Source organism: Callithrix jacchus, chromosome 3, assembly GCF_049354715.1.
Source record: "Callithrix jacchus isolate 240 chromosome 3, calJac240_pri, whole genome shotgun sequence".
Taxonomy (NCBI): domain Eukaryota; kingdom Metazoa; phylum Chordata; class Mammalia; order Primates; family Cebidae; genus Callithrix; species Callithrix jacchus.
The window spans coordinates 37,127,705-37,140,210 of NC_133504.1; the positions used below are offsets into that span (position 1 = coordinate 37,127,705).

Consider the following 12,506-nt stretch of genomic DNA (forward strand, 5'->3'; position numbering starts at 1 on the left):
TGAGACCGAGTTTTGCTCTTGTTACCCAGGCTGGAGTGCAATAGCGCGATCTCGGCTCACCGCAACCTCCGCCTCCTGGGTTCAGGCAATTCTCCTGCCTCAGCATCCTGAGTAGCTGGGATTACAGGTACATGCCACCATGTCCAGCTAATTTTTTGTATTTTTAGTAGAAATGGGGTTTCACCATGTTGACCAGGATGATCTCGATCTCTTGACCTTGTGATCCACCCGCCTCGGCCTCCCAAAGTACTAGGATTACAGGGTGAGCCACCGCGCCCGGCTGAGTATGCTCTCTTTTAGGAGCACACTCTACACAATTCTTTCCTTTGTGATAACTCTTAAGAGACCTTTTCTTCAGAAGATGGCTTTCTTGAGCATTGTTTCTTACTGCTGTAGAGCATTCCTTTCCATTGTCTGAATGTGCCGTATTTGACTTAAGCAACCCCCTACTGACAGTCATTTCCCACTGTTTTCAATTATTGGGCAACTGTATAAGCACAAATAAAAACTGAATAGTATTTTGTACATACAGTAGTAACTGGAAGATAAAGTCCCAGGAAGGCAACTGTTGGGTCTAGGAGCACATACATAGTAATCTTATTAGATACCATCAAAATGTCTTCCACAGGTAGTTAGCGATTTATATGCTAGCCTACTTCCCCACAACCTTACTAATATAGTTTGTTATAATTTAACAACTACTGAAAAATTTTATGTGGAAGGCTTTTCTGGATGTTTAGAATATGTCAGGGAACAACAACAGAAAGATCCCTGACCTCATGGAGATTATATTCAAGTCTCATTGAGAAGCCATTTGAACAAAGGAGATGAGTTAGCCATGGGGATCCTGAAGGGATCGGCATTTCAGGCAAGAGGCAGGAAGGATCAGGAGTGTGGTGCAAAGGCCGTGGGCTGCCACTGCCTCATAAGGTTAGGGTAACTGAAGTGCCTCTTGATTTTTCCGTCAATCTGCTTGATGAAAATAATATCTCAACTTTTTTTTCATTTGTTTTTCTTATGAGACTACCTTTTTTTATGTTCATGAGTCATTCCTATTTCTATTTTGTAAAAATCACTTCATAACTTTTAACTAAGTCTCTATTAATTGTGAGGTTTTTTTGGGCTAGGCACAGTGACTCACACCTGTAATCCCAACACTTTGGGAGGCCCAGGCAGGCGGATCACCTGAGGTCAGGAGTTTACGACTAGACTGGCAAACATGGTGAAACCTCATCTCTACTAAAATTACAAAAAAATTAGCCAGCATGGTGGCTCGTTCCTGTAATCCCAGCTACTTGGGAGGCTGAGGCAGATGAATTGCTTGAACCCAGGGGGTGGAGGTTGCAGTGAGCTGAGATTGTGCAACTGCACTCTAGTCTGACATGGCTGAGAGACTCTCTGAAAAAAAAAAAAAAAATGAGTGTTTAAAATTTTTTCAGGCACCTTATAAAAACTGGCCTTCTGAAAACATGGGCTGTGAATACCTTTTCCCCCAGTGTGTGGCTTACCCTTGGACTTGGTTGATGGTGCTTTCTGCCATGTGTAAGTTTTTTTATCGTGAATAGTCAATTGCATCAAATTTATTAATTAGGATACAAACTCAGCTACTATTAAAACACAAATCTAAACCTAACAGTGACATAACCAAGGAGGAAGTTCATTTCTCTCTCACACACACAGTAGTCTGAACACTAGAAGTACAAGACTGATAAGGTGTTTCCATGACATTGGGAAGCCACACTCTATTTTGTGGCTCAACCGTCCTCAACCATGGCTTCCATTTATATTTTAGGGTGGCAGGTCCAAATCTCACCACCACACCCATGTTCCAGTCAATGGGAGGAGTAGAAAAGAAACACAGAGCACACCCCTTTCTTTCAAGAGTAACAACATGGATGCTGCATACCATGTTCCTCTCAGATGCCAGTGACCCATATGCATGTTGTAAGGTTGTCTTCAGCAATTTTTGCCAACTCTTTGTTTTGTTTGGTTTCTGTACTGTGCCATTAAAAAGTTTTTAGAAGACACTAAATTATATTTACAACTCTGAAAAATTACATTACTTAATAATGTCAATTACTATCACCTAATCACTTTCACTGTGCTAACTGCTTCCAAAGTGAATCAGCAGTTGAGTATCTTTCCCCACAAGTCCATTCTTCACCAAATTCATGACTACTTAGCTCAACAGCAACGCCTCAAGAAATACAAAGGAAGAGTGTTAAATAAGAGTTTCGTTTGAATGCAGAACCATAAAAATAAAATGATTTCAAGTGAAAATGCAAAGTACTTCAAAGAATAATTCATATTTTTGTCTCCTTGATTTTTAATCATTACTTCTTGCAACCAGCAATCATTTGTGAAAAGAAAAAAATGTATTTGTCTTTATTGATATGACAGCATTATTCTTAAATTCTGATTTATGCCAAGTAAGAATGTTATTCCAGACTCAAAACTAGATTAATAATTTTTAAGTAACAAACGGTAAAACATTAAAATAGGAAAAAAAAATTCTGTAAACTTTTTAAAAGCTGTTTTTATAATGTTCCCTTTAACACACACACACACACACACACAGGTTAGCCCAAGGAAGTAAAATCTAGAAAAATAGAAAATTAAGGTAGATCACCACTTCCTAACTATGTGGCCTTAGGCAAGTTACTAGAGCAGCTGCAAGGATTAAATGAAAAAATGATCATTAAATGCAAATAATTATTCAGTAACAATGAATAGCATTAACATGTTAAAAGTACAAAAAATGGCACCGTGATCTAGATTAATTGTGACAGAGAGAATATAACAAACATTAGCTGGCTTCTCAACTATTTCATGTCTGTCAACTCTGAAGGCAAAAATAACATAGACAAATTAAGGACAAGGCTTATAAATTCAGCTCTCGTGGCACTGATAATAAAACACACATGAAGTAAAAGGCAACCAAGGTTCGAAGTTGATAAAATACTGTGGCAGTGAATGCTCTGCCATCCTTAACACCCATCGATTAGCCTATATTTAGGGTTGACTCTGTATCAGGAAATCCATGAGAAAGATTTGAGGATATAAAGGTTAAGTGGTAATCTGTACCACTTATTATAATTTTGTTTATCTGATAGATAGGCTGTTTCTCTACATTCTCAAAAGAATCCAAAGTTAACATGCAAGAGTTATATTTGCTTTAGTAGGCATTTGCAGAGAATGACCATTCAATCATCATTTACTAAATTCAGTGAGCATTTACCATATGCCAGGCCACATATGATAACCAAAATTTCTTCGAGTTGTCTCTTCTAAGGATTCAGATTTTGTAAAAAATAAGTTAATTAGAACTAAGAATACAAAAAAAAGTGAATCTTATTTTACAGATGTTCTGGAAATAGTTGTAAGCTAGAAAAATCCTTCTCTCCTCCCTTTTACCCATCCCCCACAGAATTTATGTTTAGTTTCTGTTATGAAAATTCCTTTCTGTGAGGGGTCTCCATCAAAATCTGTTTTATTTAGTCTTACTAGTCCGGAAAATTCCCCTTACTTTATTAGAAAGCACTGTACTAACCATGCTTACTCTTTTCACTTACAATTATGCCTCAGACAGGCAGTGTTTCGGTGTGGGGTACAATGTGCTTCCCCTTCAAGATCTGCAAACACTTCCTTTCCACAGTGCAGCTGTTACTGGAGGGGTTTTTACAGCATTTTTACATGTGTATGTAAAAATGGAAAAGCGATGGCTTTTAAGAAAAATGAAACTGAAATTATAAAAATAATACTTAGTAGTAACAGCAGTAAATTTTTCAATACTTAGAGAGTATGCAAATTGAGAGCTCACTTCCAGGTAATAAAGCTGGTTAAGAGAAGACTGACAATAAGAATAATAGCACAGACAGTGCCCAACTGCCAATGGTCCGACAAGCTTTCTCCTCTTTACGACGCACTCAACTCGAGTACCAAACGATTCTGCTTTTCACTTTCAGTACAATATTCAAAAAATTACATGAGGTACTCAACAGTTTGTTGTAAAACAGGCTTTGTGTTAAAAAGATCCTGCCTAACTGTCGGCTAATGTAAGTGTTCTGATGTTTGCATTAGGCAAAGTGTATGTGTCAGTTCTCTCTCTGCCATAAATAACTGCCTGGGATTGGGTAACTTGAAAAGAGGTTTAATTGACTCACAGTTCCGCAGGCTGTGAGAAGCATGGCTGGGGAGGCCTCAGGAAACTTACAATCATGGGGGAAAGCAAAGGGGAAGCAAGCGCTTCTTACCATGGCAGAGCAGGAAAGAGAGCAGAGAGAGAAGTGTTAAACAACCAGAACTCATGAGTACTCATCCACTATTAGGAGAGCAGCAAGGGGAAATCTGCTCCACAATCCAAGTACCTCCTACCAGGTCCCTCTCTCAACACTAAGGACAACAATTCGACACAAGATTTGGGTGGGGACACAGAGCCAAATCTTATCATTAGGCTAAGCAATGATGTTCAGTAAGCTAGAGGCATTAACTGCATTTTCACTTAGGATATTTTCAACATATGGTGGGTTTATTGGGATGAAACCACATTGTAATTCAAGGAGTAGGTGTAGTGGTAGTAATAATAAATATCTAAGATTAACACTAAGATTCTATTCTATCCAGTAGTTCTCAAGCTTTGATATGCAAACGACTCATCTAAGATGTTAATTTAAAATGCATCGATCCCACCCATTTCCCCAGTTTCTGATCATTAGATGGGAGATCCATCAAAGTGACTTTTAAACAAACATCCTGGATGATTCTTATGTATGGGGCTTGCCAACTTTGAAAAAGTTTCAGAAAAATGATCTTGGTATGAAGTTTCACGAGGAACAAATGGAAGGAAAAAAAAGTACAACTTTATCAATATCCATGCAATTAGGTATGTGCATTGTAATAAAAAGTGCTATTTTAATTTTTCTCAAATAATTGCTTTTTTTTTTCTTTTAATTATGAGCAAAGGAGCCCCTTCAAGGTTTGCTGAAATAGTAATGCTTAAGCTTGAAAGAATCCTGACTGGTTTCCAAATAATCTGTCTGACACGACCAGTATTGGGCAGAAAAGAGAAATCCAGACTAAAGAGGTTCATATGGGAACACAGTACTTGCAAGTCTCTCTAATCAGCCAAATGTATGCTTAGAGAAGACCTAATTTCTCTTAGAATCTCAGAATTTGACCACAGAATCATGAGCTAGGAACCACAATGGACAACTGATTTGATTTCAATACAATGAAATCAAATCCTACAATCGACAAAACAAAAGTCACAAAAGCCCTGGTATATAACAAGGCACTTTAAAAGTTTCCTGTTTCTGTTTTTCATCAACAGGAAGGAAATTAATAAGGCCAAAGAAAACAAAACACAAACAGACCTTATAAAATGATTAGTTCACCTTGCACTGTAAACAGATAGAAAGCCTCTGAGGCAATCAGAACTGCATGATCCCCACTCAGCATTATCCCAAGTCTAAAACAAGAATAATGGGCAAGAGGGAAATACTTGATCTGACCCCCTCCTCTCCCACCTTTCTTCTTACTATCCCTCAACATAACCCACTGCTCCTGACTGACTGCTTTCCTTCTGTTCCTTCCAACTCTGCCACGCTGTTCAAGATGTTTAACTCTCTCCATCCACTGTACCTTAAGATGGCTCAAACACTACTTTAAGAAAATCTTCTCACTGTTTTCCAAACTCTAAAAAACTTATCCCATCTAATTTCATTGTTTAATGTTTTTCTCTAACGATTTCTTACTCCTGAGTATCTTCCTCCAACTACAATGAACTATCCTTTTAAAGCAGACACCTGGCGTCAAGCCTAGTAGAAACTGGGCAACGTTTCAGTAATCATTTGCTCAGGTAAATCAGATCAGATGACACCCTTCTGCTGAACTCCCACGGTCCTTCAGAGGAGAAAGTGCAGACCCCTGGCACAGCCCATGAAGGAAGGAGGAAAAGGCTGTGCAAAGAGTGCAGGTTCCAGAGTGCAGGTTCTGGAGCACAAATTCCTTCTTTCACACTAGCCATGTGATCCTGGGAAAGTCAAATTCTGAGATTATAGTTCCTCAACTGAAAAAGAGAAGACACTGGTATCTTCTTCACATCACTCCTTTTATTTAATGAAACTATATATAAAGAACCTTGCATGACGGTTAGAAAAAAATACTAGTTCCCTTCATCTCCTTTCCTCTTTTGTAATCGTCTCTGAAAAGAACAACTTTCAGCTTTGCTTTCTGCTCCCAACCCCAACATTCCTTATGCTGTAAACTTCATCCTGTTCAGCCAGGCCACACACTTTTTTCCATCTATGCCATAAAGGTTTTGAACAAACCTGCTGTCTAGCTTCTAAATAGTATATTTTCTCTTGTAAATGTATTACTCATTCTTCTAGTTCCAGGTTAACTATCACCTCCTCTGAGAAGCGTTTTGGTATATTCCAAGGAAAGTGAGTCATTTTCTTCCAGCTTCCCAGAACTCTGTGTCCATGCTCATGTGAAGCAGATGCCAGAGTGTCATAATTATTTACATTAGGAGTTTCTCCCCAATAGTTATTCAACTCCTCTAACTCTTAAGTACCCCCAATATATACACTACATAATGCTTGACTGGCACGCAGATATTTCCTTAGTAAGTATGAATTGAATAGATAGGAACCCAGGTAAGGTATTAAAGTGTCTGAAGTCAAAGATGTGAACTTAAATGGAAAAATGGCGCCAGGATCTAAGAGCCTCCTTGGCAATATCCTAGAGATCCACAAGGTGGCACTCTCTCCATGGGAAAGAGCTGTCTGTGCCGGTCCACATTCTCATTTAAGGAGGCAGCCAGTAAGTGATCAAGTTGAAGCTGACAAGGGGATTGAAAGAACTACCAAGTCCAAAGAAAACTGATTAAATCAGCAAAGACAATTATATAAGAGGGCAAGAAAGTGACTGTGAAAATGCTACTTCATTCAGCTGTTAATACAATGTGAAAACTTAAGGGGAGCCCAGTCAGCCAAAAAGATTGCTCATGGTAGCCTGGCGCAGTGGCTCACCTGAGGTCAAGAGTTCGAGACCAGCCTGGCCAAAACAGTGAAACCCTCATCTATACTACAAATACAAAAATTAGCAGGGCATGGTGGCAGGCGCCTGTAGTCCCAGCTACTCGCAGGGCTGAGGCAGGAGAATCATTTAAACCCAGGAGGCAGAGGTTGCATTGAGCCAAGATCGTACCACTGAACTCCAGCCTGGGCAACAAGAGTGAAACTCCATCTCAAAAAAAAAAAAAAAAAAAAGCCAAAGGGGACTGACAAAACAGAGTGGCAGGTTCTGGAGAGGTGGCTGTGGGCAAAGGATGCTGAGCCTAGCATGGTCATCAGCTCAAAACAAGGCTCCCAACAGCCACAAACATGGGCATCTAAGTTTTGGGTGGGGGGTGGGGGGTGGAGAAGCAACACATAGAAACAGAAAGAATGGTACCCATGTAGAATCTAAGCAATCTGGAACCAGAAGTTAGTGCTTTCCCAGATGATCCTGGCAAAATATGGAACAAGGAGGGTATATGGGCTACAAGGGGAGACTTCCTCCCTTTTTAGCAGAGCAAGTGCAATATGGCATGGGCCAAGCCTGAAGCGGCCCAGGGGAGTGAGGAAGCTCCTCTGAATGTTTCATATGGGCAGCATTAACAAGGTCATTAAAACAGAGAACCAAAAGGATGGCAACTGCTTTGTGAATAAGAATAGGTAAGATGAGCACAGGCAAAATGTCCAGAAATAGTGGCTGAGGTGAGCCCATGACACGGCTACCACAGACGGGTTCTGCACAACTGAGAACCACGTATAGCATCAAATACCAATTTTGGTGTTATTTTGGAAAGGTCACTTTATACTATCCAGGATGTAATACCAAAGAGTATCGCATTCAAAGGACAAAGCTGTTGGCATCTGGAGAGAAGGAGACAGGAATCATCACCTAAGGCTATTGGTCCCATGTCTATAAAACAAGGGAAATAAAATGAAGACTAATAAAGGTTCCAATAACTACTTGGGGACAAAAAGGAATTTCAGAGGGCCAGCCACCCATGACAAAAAAATAGAAAAACAGCTTTATTTTCCTGTATCTGCTGTCTCACCAATACCACCCAACCAAAAGATAAAGAGACATCTTCCCAAGCTCCTCCCTCTTCACAGCCTATCATCACATTCTGTGGGTTCCCCTCCCAAGTCTCTATTGAAGCCCTTTGCTAGAGTTCAGGGTTCCATTTTTGCTCACCTATACTGCTGTTATTATACAGGCTTCTGGCCAGCTTAGACTTGTGCTTCCAAATATATGATTATGCCAAAAAAAACACATTGAAAATTACTTATTTACAACAAATTATCCTCTATCCCTCTATAGGCATCCAGCAGACAGTTGAGATCAGAGGTTTTCAATATCAAGAGCCCTTGGGATTTCAAGGTGTCCAAACCTCTTTCAACCATAATAGCTACTGCTGTCGGGCTGAACAGGATTTTCTATGAACAAAGTGTTCCGCAGCTTCAAAAAAATAAGTCCTAATAATGGCCCCCTTCCAATACACAGATGGCTTTCCAGATACACAATAATTTTAATCTTTCTCACAAATACATTACATCATTTCTGTTACTAGATTTATTACAATTTAAAAATTAGTTGTATATTTTTACTCCTCTGATGGAGTGCTAAGCTATAAGCTGAAAGACAAAGTCTGTATTATTTATTTCTGTGTAGCCAAATGGCAGAAAGGAAGCTCACTAAATAAATTAATGCAAAACATCACAGTAAACGTCCCTAACAATGATATCATGACAAAAGAAATATGAAGTGCATGTACTAAAACATGAAGCATACGGCAGATTTTAGAAGAAGCCCTAACCAGTGTTAAGGGCTGGGCATTTACACTTTCCACTATTGGAATAGCAAGATTTTATTAGAAAATGATAGCATTCATAATAGTTATGTGTAAATGTATCAATTATATATAAATTATATATAAATTCCCACAATATGAAAATAAATTTTTAAGTAGAATTTTGTTCTTTTTCTCAAAAAGTTATAAATTGTGAGGAAATTACTTCATTTATAATTAAAAACTCCGAAGAAGGGAAACACAATTTTAAGATTTTTTAAAAATTCTTATTTTCCAATCAATAGCAATTACAATGAATTGCAAACAACAAACAGGAAAAGTCAGTAAGATCAATAAGAACTCTGAAAACTGATGAAAGTATTAAAGACATTTCATCTATATACTGAAAATAAAGAGGACACCGCAGACATCCTTTTTTTTTTTTTTTTTAACTAGCAGGGTAACCAATTTAAACTACTAAAGAATCAATATAGCCAGATATTCTAAAGGCTCATTAATGGCATCATTTTTTTCATTATTTATTATTTTTATTGTTTTTAAGACAAGGTCTCACTGTCGCCCAGGCTGGAGTGTGGTGGTACACTCTTGGTTCATTGCAACCTCCGCCTCCTAGGCTCAAGTGACCTTCCCACCTCAACCTCCTGAGTAGTGCTGGGACTACAGGAATGCGCCACCACACTGGATAATTTTTGTATTTTTTTAGAGATGAGGTTGTGCCATTTTGCCCAGACTGGTGTCAAACTCCTGGGCTCAAGCAATCCACCCACCTCAGCCTCCCAAGGTGCTGGGATTACAGGCATGAGCCACTCTGCCTGGCCCAATCATTCTTAAATTTATAAAATTCATTTTTACAATGAAAAGGAGTAAAACACTGGGAGTTATAAAGTTATTCAATAAACATTAAATGAAGGAAAAATACCAATACAAACTGTGTGTGTGTGTGTGTGTGTGTGTGCGTGTAAAATAATATATCAAATAGACAATTCGGCTATAGTGAGGGTAAAGAAATAGATCCAAGGGCTCAAGGAACAATTTATCACATGTTATAAAAGAACCAACCTGAAAATTTGATTCTTGGAAACTACTGACGGGTTATGAAATGCGTCTTTTAGATTCATACGCTGTAATTTCATCTTCATAAGTAACCTGTTCTTTACCTAGAGTAGTAACCTGGGTCTCAGAAAAACTAAAGGCAACTTATACACACCCAGAGACAGAGTCAAATTCAAAGCTAAATCTGCCTAACTTCAGAACATAGGAGTCCCTATAGCAAGAAACTGGAATGCCTCTGCAAAACACTTTACAGAACCACTAACCCTCATATCAGAAAGGATCTGAAAAGCAAGCTCTATTTTTCCCCTATATCTTATACCCTAAACAGGTTTTTTTTCACTTTTATTCACTAAGCAGTTACATAGAAAATTGATACAAAGAATCTGACACTTGCTGATGTGTAACCAGTCATTTTATTAGGAAGTTATAAGATAATGAAGGTCTTTATCTATCTACAATCAACGGAGTTCCTTCTTTTGAATAAAAAATTGGAAGAAAAATAATCATTGGGAATAGACTAAATGCAAATTTTCATGGTAGGCATGAGAATGCAAACTGAAACATAAGCATAGTCCCTACCCTCAGGGAGATTACAGATTAATTGTATTTTTAACAATGTTTTCATTTAAATATTCTTCTGTTCAACATAAATACAAAACATTCTCATTTAAAGAGTAATATAAAAATATCATTGTCAAGAAGCCTTAAAGGCTCTCCATATATACATAAAACAGTCCTTCGTAAGTATCTGTGAGGGCATGAGTGTGCATGTGCGAGGGCTTGCATTTTCATATTTACATACATTCCATGCAAAGGCTAAGTCTTTAAAGATGTCAATTTTTAAAATAATTTAAAACCTTTGGTTTCTTTTTTTTTTTTTTTTTTTTTTGAGACAGGGTCTCAGTTGCCCAGGCTCAACCTCAGCTCACTGCAAACTCCACTTCTGGGGCTCAAGTGATACTCATGGCTCAGCCTCCTGAGTAGCTGGGATTACAGGCACATGCTACCATGCCAGGCTAATTTTCAAATTTTATTAGAGACGGGGTTTCACCATGTTGCCCAGACTGATCTCAAACTCCTGGCCTCAGGTGATCCACCCGCCTTGGCCTCCCAAAGTGCTGGCATTACAGGTGTGAGCCACCAGGCCCAGCCACGATTTTTTATGTCCACATATAAGCATAATAAGATTATGGATAGAAAAATAATTCAAAGATGGTGGTTACATCTTGCTGGGTAAAAACAGAAAACAGAAGAGGCTGGCTCTTTATCATGGCTCACACCTGTAATCCCCACACTTTGGTAGGCCAAGGTCAGTGGATCACTTGAGGTGAGGAGTTTGAGACCATTCTGGCTAATAAGTACTACAACTACAAAATTTAGCCGGGCATGGTGGTACATGCCTGTAATCCCAGCTACTCAGGAGGCTGAGGCACAAGAATGGCTTGAAGAAGCGAAGTGGGGATTGCAGTGAGCCAAGATCATGCCACTGCACTCCAGCCTGGGCAACAGAGCTAGATTCTGTCTCAAGAAAAAAAATTAGTAAGATTTGCAGTATTTTGCTTCCTAGAGTGGGGGTGGGGGGACTATCAAAATGACCTAAGTAGTAGATTAGAGCTTTTGTAATAATTTTTAAACAATTTACTGTGATGTAAAATAAAACAAAATTTCGTCACATCGGGAAGGAAAAAAATAGTGTAATCATTGGATATGAGTAAGAGAGGCAAAGGAACAACTTCAGGATGGAAGGCATTGTGGCACACTTAGGGTCCGGTTTAAGGTCTTAAACACAGGGCAGGAAGAAGAGCCGGAAGATACAAACAAGAACAGAAATAACTACATCATACAGGCAAAAAGACATCCCTTCCTCTTAGAGGCAGGAGTGGGACAACAGGTAAATGCAGATATAGATAAATTAGGGTATTTGAGATGAAGAACAAACTTGAGGCGGAGTTCACCAGAGGAGGTGTGGGAGAGCAGAAAGGGGACAGAGGTGGATGAGTAGCCTCACAGAGCAGTGGGAATAGCTGCTGTGAAACAGAAAGCCAAGTCAACAACTACAGATTACTAACAGCACAAGAGCTCAGCTGAGGTTTGCAGTTCCAAATTGCACACTTACAGATTTAAATGAAAATGCTTTAAAAGACCCAATAGGCCTCAATGCAGCTCTTTTATGGAGAACAATTTCCTCTCCTGGAATAGAGAAAGATAAACCCCTTTACAAAGTGCTATGAACACTCTTTTGTAAACCAAAGCATTCCGTCAGATATGTAGGTGGAAAACAGGCAGTGAGATGCAGAGTTACACTTATTTATAGTACGGGCATGTGTGTGTGTGTGTGGACACTTAGACTTCTGCAATGGTTGAATTTCTAAGCCAAAAGTATTGAGCACGTTAAATGTAATTATATACTAAACGATATTTCTGTTTCACTTCACTATTTGTGAAGATGGCTGGCCATTTTAAAAAAAAAAGACCAAAAAAATTAAAAATAGAGTAGATCAGACAGTTTCTAGGCTGTACCATGAGAAAGACTCAGGTTCAAATAATTTTTCCAGAGAACAAATTCCCAACTTCTTACTGGGGATATGCT

At 38.8% G+C, this 12,506-nt stretch overlaps 1 protein-coding gene across 17 annotated transcripts in view; it reads right to left on the reverse strand.

Annotated features, from left to right (window-relative positions):
• RAPGEF2 (Rap guanine nucleotide exchange factor 2) overlaps positions 1–12,506 on the reverse strand; it is a 271,926-nt gene that overhangs the window by 158,228 nt on the left and 101,192 nt on the right. The window lies entirely within an intron of this gene.